Below are 10014 nucleotides of genomic sequence, written 5' to 3' on the forward strand. Positions count from 1 at the left end.
CAGTCTGCTCCCTGGGGAGGGCTCTGTCTGATTGACATGTTAATTCCCAGGACAGCAGCCTTGGGGGATCTGGCTGCCCACTGTGATGTTAATTCGGGGGCAACAAAATGTCATCTTTCCCAGTTGCTACAACTCCCTTTTTAGTGAAGCTGTGTCAGTGCAGTTTGAAAATATTAAAGATTACTCCCACACTAGCGTCTCAGAGCCTGACTGTAGGTAGGCTTCCTGAGACACACACAGGGCTGGAAATGGAGAGGGGGATATCTGCTGAGGTTTTCTTTGGGTTTTCCTGCTGTATGTGTGATTCCTAGAATTAATCTCTGTCTCTGTCCCTGTCTGTCTGTCTCTCTGTGTGTGTCTCTCTCTCTCTCTCTGTCCCTGTGTGTCCCAATCTCTGTCTCCCTCTCTCTCTCTATCTCTCTCTGTCTTCTCTGTCTGTCCCTGTGTCTCTCTCTTCTCTGTGTCCCTATCTCTTTCTTTCTGTCCCTGTATGTGTGTGTGTCTCTCTCTGTCTCTGTCCCTCTCTCTCTGTTCCTGTGTGTGTCTCTCTCTCTTTCTCTCTGTCCCTGTGTGTCCCATTCTCTGTCTCCCTCTCTCTCTCTATCTCTCTGTCTTCTCTCTCTGTCCCTGTGTCTCTCTCTTCTCTGTGTCTCTGTCTCTCTCTTTCTGTCCCTGTATGTGTGTGTGTCTCTCTCTCTTTGTCTCTCCCTGCCCTGCTCTACATCCAGCCATTTCTAACTTGATTTTGAGTCTTTTATTTCCTTTCCCTTTCTCAAAAATATTGGCAGAGTTTGTGAATTTAAATCATAGATCATGTGCCTGCCCCTCAACACCCACATTTCACCCTCACAGCTCCCCTGCCTTCACCACCCCCCATACACACAGAGACACACACACCCAGACACACACACAGACACACCCTGACACACAGACACACACACACAGACATACACACACACATACAGAGACAGACCGACATACACACATACATACAGGCACCGACACACAGACACACCCCAACACAGGACATGGGCACTGTGCACAGATTTTGTCTGGGGGGGGGTGGGAGAGTCAGTGAGGGTCTGAGCTCAAGTATCGTCACAGATATGTCTCTGTGTGAGAAAGATAGTGAGACCATGCCACGTGTGTGTGTGTCTGTCTGTGTGTGTGTGAGAGACAGAGAGACAGACCATACCTCTGTGTGTATGTGTGAGAGTGAGACCATACCTCTGTGTGTGTGAGAGAGAGTGAGACTAAGCCTCTGTGTGGGTGGGTGGGACTGTGTGTTTCCATCGGCGTGCCCAGTTTCCGTGTCAGTGCTGTCCCTCCATAATGTAACTGTGTATAAACCATGTGTTTATGTCCCTGTCCCAGTAATGATCCACAAACCGTACACTGTCCCTCACTCTCATTTACTCACACTCTCACACGTGTACACACACACCCTTACACACCACATTCAGTCCCTCACACACATGCCCTTTCACACACTCAAACATTTTCACACGCACTATCACAATCTCACTCACACACAAACATGCACACGCGCACACTCTCTCTCTGTCTCTCTGACATACACACTTTCACTCACTCATTCTCTCTCTCTCTCTTCACTCTCTCTCACACTCGCTTCCACATACTCTCTGTTACACACACACTCTTACACACACACTCTCATACACACTTTCTGACACACGCACCCTCACACACTCACATTCACCATCTCATATATGCTCACTTTCACACACTCACTCTCTCTCTCTCCAAAACTGTTTCTCTCACACACATTTGCAAAGTCTCTCACATAGGCCCACTCTCTCATGTGCGCACTCACTCTTGTTCACTTGCACACATACACACTCGCATGCATTCACTCTTTCATATACACACACACTTCCTCTCTCACTTTCACACTTTCTTTCTAGCACTCACACACACTCTCATGCATGCACACATTCTCTCTCTCACACGCGTTTTCTCTCTCACACACACACATTCTCTCTCTCACACACACATTCTCTCTCACCCACACATTCTCTCTCACCCACACATTCTCTCTCTTACCCACACATTCTCTCTCACACACACATTCTCTCTCACCCACACATTCTCTCTCACCCACACATTCTCTCTCTCACACACACATTCTCTCTCTCTCTCACGCACACACACATTCTCTCTCTCACACACATTCTCTCTCTCACACACATTCTCTCACACACACATTCTCTCTCTCTCTTACGCACACACACACATTCTCTCTCTCACACACACATTCTCTCACACACACATTCTCTCTCACGCACACACACATTCTCTCTCTCACACACATTCTCTCTCTCACCCACACATTCTCTCTCACACACACATTCTCTCTCACCCACACATTCTCTCTCACCCACACATTCTCTCTCACCCACACATTCTCTCTCTCACACACACATTCTCTCTCTCTCTCACGCACACACACATTCTCTCTCTCACACACATTCTCTCTCTCACACACACAATCTCTCACACACACATTCTCTCTCTCTTACGCACACACACACATTCTCTCTCTCACACACACATTCTCTCACACACACATTCTCTCTCACGCACACATACATTCTCTCTCTCACACATTCTCTCTCTCACACACACATTCTCTCACACACACATTCTCTCTCACGCACACACACATTCTCTCTCTCACACACACATTCTCTCTCTCACACACACATTCTCTCTCTCACACACACATTTTCTCTCTCACACACGCCTTCTCTCTCTCTCTCACGCACACACACATTCTCTCTCTCACACACATTCTCTCTCTAACACACACATTCTCTCTCACACACACATTCTCTCTCACACACACACATTCTCTCTCACACACACACATTCTCACACACACACATTCTCTCTCACACACACACATTCTCTCTCCCACACACACACATTCTCTCTCACACACACATTCTCTCTCACACACACACATTCTCTCTCACGCACACACACATTCTCTCTCTCACCCACACATTCTCTCTCACCCACACATTCTCTCTCTCACACACACATTCTCTCTCTCTCTCACGCACACACACATTCTCTCTCTCACACACATTCTCTCTCTCACACACACATTCTCTCACACACACATTCTCTCTCTCTCTTACGCACACACACATTCTCTCTCTCACACACACGTTCTCTCACACACACATTCTCTCTCACGCACACACACATTCTCTCTCTCACACACATTCTCTCTCTCACCCACACATTCTCTCTCACACACACATTCTCTCTCACCCACACATTCTCTCTCACCCACACATTCTCTCTCTCACACACACATTCTCTCTCTCTCTCACGCACACACACATTCTCTCTCTCACACACATTCTCTCTCTCACACACACATTCTCTCACACACACATTCTCTCTCTCTCTTACGCACACACACACATTCTCTCTCTCACACACACATTCTCTCACACACACATTCTCTCTCACGCACACATACATTCTCTCTCTCACACATTCTCTCTCTCACACACACATTCTCTCACACACACATTCTCTCTCACGCACACACACATTCTCTCTCTCACACACACATTCTCTCTCTCACACACACATTCTCTCTCTCACACACACATTTTCTCTCTCACACACGCCTTCTCTCTCTCTCTCACGCACACACACATTCTCTTTCTCACACACATTCTCTCTCTAACACACACATTCTCTCTCACACACACATTCTCTCTCACACACACATTCTCTCTCACACACACATTCTCTCTCTCACACACACACATTCTCTCTCTCACACACACACATTCTCTCTCTCACACACACACATTCTCTCTCACACACACATTCTCTCTCACACACACATTCTCTCTCTCACACACACATTCTCTCTCTCACACACACATTCTCTCTCACACACACACATTCTCTCTCTCACACACATTCTCTCTCACACACACATTCTCTCTCACACACACATTCTCTCTCTCACACACACACATTCTCTCTCACACACACACATTCTCTCTCTCACACACACACATTCTCTCTCACACACACATTCTCTCTCACACACACATTCTCTCTCTCACACACACATTCTCTCTCTCACACACACATTCTCTCTCTCTGTCTCGTACACACGCTTTCTCTCTCCCTCTCGCACACACGCATTCTCTCTCTCTCACACACATGCTTTCTTTATCTCTCTCGCACATGCATCCTCTCTCTCGGACACACGCATTCTCTCTCTCACTCGCACACATGCATTCTCTCTCACATTCATTCTCTCTCTCGCACACACGCATTCTCTCTCTCACTCGCTAACACGCATTCTCTCTCTCGCACACACTTTCTCTCTCCCTCTCGCACACACGCATTCTCTCTCTCTCGCACACATGCTTTCTTTATCTCTCTCGCACATGCATCCTCTCTCTCGGACACACGCATTCTCTCTCTCACTTGCACACATGCATTCTCTCTCACATTCATTCTCTCTCTCACACACACATTCTCTCTCACACACACACGCATTCCCTCTCTCTCACACTCATTCTCTCTCTCTCACACACACATTCTCTCTCACACACACATTCTCTCTCTCACACACACATGCACTCTCTCACACTCATTCTCTCTCTCTCACACTCATTCTCTCTCTCCCACACACACGCATTCTCTCTCTCTCACACTCATTCTCTCTCTCACACACACACGCATTCCCTCTCTCTCACACTCATTCTCTCTCTCTCACACATACGCATTCTCTCTCTCTCTCACGCATTCTCTCTCTCGCACACACGCATTCTCTCTCGCACGCGCACACGCATTCTCTCTCGTACACACGCATTCTCTCTCTCTCAAACACGAATCCTCTCTCTCACACCCATTCTCTCTCTCATGCACGCATTCATTCTCTTGCACACTAATTCTCTCTCTCACACTCATTCTCTCTCACACACACTCATTCCCTCTCTCACGCATGCATTCTCTCTTGCAGAGTGATTCTCTCTCTCACGCACGCATTCGCTCTCTCTCTCCCACACTCATTCTCTCTCTCACACATGCATTCACTCTCGCACACACGCATTCTCTCTGTCTCGCACACACGCATTCTCTCTCACATTCATTCGCTCTCACACACGTGCATTCCTGCTCCCAATGTAACATTTGACCATTTAGTTTACCTTTTCTTCGGTCAACATCCAACAAGGATCACTTCACTGATCCAATAACACATGCCCAGGAGTGAGTTCCAGACTGGAATCTAATTGAGGGGTTTATGGTTTACATACAGCATATGAGACACCCAAGAGTGAGGGACAGACACTGGAATCAAATCGAGGGGTTCAGGGTGGTTTACATACAGCATATGATTCCGAGGAGTGAGAGAAAGACTGAAATGTAATCGAAGGGTTCAGGGTGGTTGATATACAGCATATCAGATATCCAAGAGTGAGGAACACACTGGAATCTAATCGAGGGGTTCAGGGTGGTTTATATACAACATGTGAGGTACTCAAGAGTGAGGGACAGACTGGAATCTCATCGAGGGATTATGGGTGCTTTACATACAGCATATGAGATACTCAAGAATGAGGGACAGACTGGAATCACATCGAGGGGTTCAGGGTGGTTTATATACAGTGTATGAGATAACCAGGAGTGAGGCAGAGATTGAAATATAATCGAGAGGTGCGGGGTGGTTTATATACACCATATGAGATAACCAGGAGTGAGGGAGAGACTGGAATCTAATAGAGAGGTTCAGGGTGGTTTAGATACAGTGTATGAGATACCCAGGAATGAGTGAGAGACGGAAATCTAATCGAGGGTTTAGGGGTGGTTTATATACAGCCTATGAGATACCCAGGAGTGAGGGACAGACTGGAATTAAATTGAGGGGTTCACGGTGGTTTATGTACAGCATATGAGATAACCAGGAGTGACGGTGAGACAGGAATCAAATCGAGGGGTTTAGGGTGGTTTATATACAGTGTATCAGATATCCAGGAGTGAGGGAGTGACTGGAATCTAATCGAGGGGTTCGGGGTGGTTTATATACAGCATATGAGATAACCAGGAATGAGGGAGAGACTGAAATCTAATCGAGGGATTTGGCGTTGTTTATATACAGCATATGAGATACGCAGGAGTGAGGGAGAGACCGAAATCTAACCGAGCGGTTCGGGGTGGTTTATATACAGTGTATGAGATACCCAGGAGTGAGGGAGAGACTGGAATCTAATCGGGGAGTGCGGGATGGTTTGCATACAGCATTTGAGATAACCAGGAGTGAGGGAGAGACTGGAATCGATTCGAGAGGTTCAGGGTGATTTATATACAGCATATGAGATAACCAGGAGTGAGGGAGAGACTGGAATCGAATCGAGGGATTCAGGGTGGTTTACATACAGCATATCAGACACCCCGATGTGAGGGAGAGGCTGAAATCTAATCGAGGGGTTCGAAGTGGTTAATATACAGCATATGAGGTACTCAAGAGTGAGGGACAGACTGGAATCTAATCGAGGGGTTATGGGTGCTTTACAAACAGCATATGAGATACCCAAGAGTGAGGGACAGACTGGAATTAAATTAAGGGGTTCAGGGTGGTTTATGTACAGCATATGAGATAACCAGGAGCGACGGTGAGACAGGAATCAAATCGAGCGGTTCAGGGTGGTTTATATACAGTGTACGAGATAGCCAGGAGTGGTGAGAGATTGAAATCTAATCAAGGGGTTCGGGGTGGTTTATATACAGCATATGAGATACGCAGAAATGAGGGAGAGACGGAAATCTCATCGAGGGGTTCGGGGTGGTTTATATACAGCAAATGAAATGCCCAAGAGTGAGGGACAGATTCAAATCTAATCGTGGGGTTCGAAGTGGTTTATATACAGCATATGATATAACCAGGAGTGAGGGACAGACTGGAATCTACTCGAGGGGTTATGGGTGCTTTACATACAGCAAATGAGATACCCAAGAGTGAGGGACAGACTGGAATTAAATTGAGGTGTTCAGGGTGGTTTATGTACAGCATATGAGATAACCAGGAGCGACGGTGAGACAGGAATCAAATCGAGGGGTTCAGTGTGGTTTATATACAGTGTATCAGATAGCCAGGAGTGAGTTAGAGACTGAAATCTAATCACGGGGTGCAGGGTGGTTTATATAAAGCATATGAGATAACCAGGTGTGAGGGAGAGACTGGAATCTAATCGAGGGGTTCAGGGTGGTTTATATGCAGCATATGAGATACCCATGAGTGAGGGAGAGACTGAAATTTAATCGCGGGGTTCAAGGTGGTTTATATACAGCATATGAGATACCCATGAGTGAGGGAGAGACTGAAATCTAATCGCGGGCTACAGGGTGGTTTATATACATCATATGAGATACCCAGGATTGAGGGAGAGACTGAAATCTAATCCAGGGGTTCAGGGTGGTTTATATGCAGCATATGAGATACCCATGAGTGAGGGAGAGACTGAAATGTAATCGCGGGGTTCGGGGTGGTTTATATACAGCATATGAGATACCCAAGAGTGAGGGAGAGACTGAAATCTAATCGTGGGGTACAGGGTGGTTTATATACAGCATATGAGATACCCCCCGCATTGTCTTCCCCCCCCCTTGCATTGTCTTCCCCCCACCCATTTTCTCTCTCACACACACGCTCTCTCTCTCACACATGTATTCTCTGTTTTGGTCCCACACTCTCTCTATCTCTCTCTCTCTGTCCCTATCTCTCTCCCTTCCCTGTCTCTCCATGTACCCCCTCTCTCCATGTCCCCCTCTCTGTCCCTGTCCCTCTCTCTCCCTGTTCCTCTCTCTCTCTGTGTCCCTCTCTCTCCCTGTCCCTCTCTCTCCGTGTCCCTCTCTCTCCATGTCCCTCTCTCTGTCCCTGTCCCTCTGTCTCTCTCCCTGTCCCTCTGTCTCTCTCCCTGTCCCTCTGTCTCTCTCCATGTCCCTCGCTCTCCCTGTCCCTCTCTCTCTCTGACCCTCTCTCTCTCTCTGTCCCTCTCTCTCTCTGTCCCTCTCTCTCTCCCTGTCCCTCTCACTCTCTCGCCCTGTCCCTCTCTCTCTCCCTGTCCCTCTCTCTCTCTCCATCACACACACACACACACACACCCACACACACCCACTCACACATAGAAACTGAATATAATGTGGAGAAATGTCCATGTGCAGAACAGTTTTCCAAACTAACTCAGTGACAGACTAAAACCCCGTTCTCTGCCCAATCCCCACTTCCAGACCCAGGGAGGTTTTGTCCCTGACCCAGGGCAGGTTTCTGACTGGATATTATTACTTTGCAACATGAAGGTACTGAGTGTAACAGTTTGCTACATCCCGTCATGTCATCTACTTTGCTGTCAGTGTTTTGTGAATTATATTGAAAAGATTGGCAGATGCAAGAGAATATTCTGGAAGGTGATTTGCAATAAGAATATAAAAAGCTGAATGTTTCTGTATAAAATGATGAGAAATTCTGAAACAGTATTGTTCAGATGCTACAGCTGATCACGTACGTAAACATCAGTAAGTCAACATGATGGTAGTGCCAGCAGATAGGAGGACCCATGATACATTGATCATTATTGAGATGAGATTGTGTTGGCAACTTGAGCTTAACATGAAATGAAGTGGAATCAAATCAATAACAGATAGCCCGGAGTGAGTTAAGTCATTGAATCTAACTGAGGGGTTCAGAGTGGTTTATATACAGAATAACAGATAGCCCAGGGTGAGTTAAGGCATGGAATCTAACTGAGGGGTTCAGTGTGGTTCATATACAGAATAACAGATAGCCCGGAGTGAGTTAAGTCATTGAATCTAACTGAGGGGTTCAGAGTGGTTTATATACAGAATAACAGATAGCCCAGGGTGAGTTAAGGCATGGAATCTAACTGAGGGGTTCAGTGTGGTTCATATACAGAATAACAGATAGCCCGGAGTGAGTTAAGTCATTGAATCTAACTGAGGGGTTCAGAGTGGTTTATATACAGAATAACAGATAGCCCAGGGTGAGTTAAGGCATGGAATCTAACTGAGGGGTTCAGTGTGGTTCATATACAGAATAACAGATAGCCCGGAGTGAGTTAAGTCATTGAATCTAACTGAGGGGTTCAGAGTGGTTTATATACAGAATAACAGATAGCCCAGGGTGAGTTAAGGCATGGAATCTAACTGAGGGGTTCAGTGTGGTTCATATACAGAATAACAGATAGCCCGGAGTGAGTTAAGTCATTGAATCTAATTGAGGGGTTCAGGGTGGTTTATAAACAGAGTAACAGATAGCCCAGTGAGGGACAGACACTGGAATCAAATCGAGGGGTTCAGGGTGGTTTACATACAGCATATGATTCCGAGGAGTGAGGGAAAGACTGAAATGTAATCGAAGGTTTCGGGGTGGTTTATATACAGCATATGAGATACCCATGAGTGACGGACAGACTGGAATTTAATCAAGGGATCAGGATGGTTTATATACAGCATATGAGATACCCAAGAGTGAGGGACAGACTGGAATATAATCGAGGGGTTCGGGGTGGATAACATACAGCATATGAGATACCCAGGAATGAGGCAGAGACTGAAATCTAATCGAGGGGTTCGGGGTGGTTTATATACAGCATATGAGATACCCAAGTGTGATGGACAGACTGGAATCTAATGAAGGGTTTCGGGTTGGTTTATATACAGTATATGGGATACCCAGGAGTGAGGGAAAGACTGAAATCGAACCGAGGGTTTTGGGGTGGTTAATATACAGCATATCAGATACCCAAGTGTGATGGACAGACTGGAATCTAATGAAGGGTTTCGGGGTGGTTTATGTAGAGCAAATGAGATACCCAAGAGTGCGGGACAGACTGGAATCTAATCGAGGGGTTCGGGTTGGTTTATATACAGTATATGGGATACCCAGGAGTGAGGGAAAGACTGAAATCGAACCTAGGGTTTTGGGGTGGTTTA

Source organism: Chiloscyllium plagiosum, unplaced genomic scaffold, assembly GCF_037043375.1.
Source record: "Chiloscyllium plagiosum isolate Xiang-an unplaced genomic scaffold, Cpla_swu_hap1 HiC_scaffold_53Y, whole genome shotgun sequence".
Lineage (NCBI taxonomy): Eukaryota > Metazoa > Chordata > Chondrichthyes > Orectolobiformes > Hemiscylliidae > Chiloscyllium > Chiloscyllium plagiosum.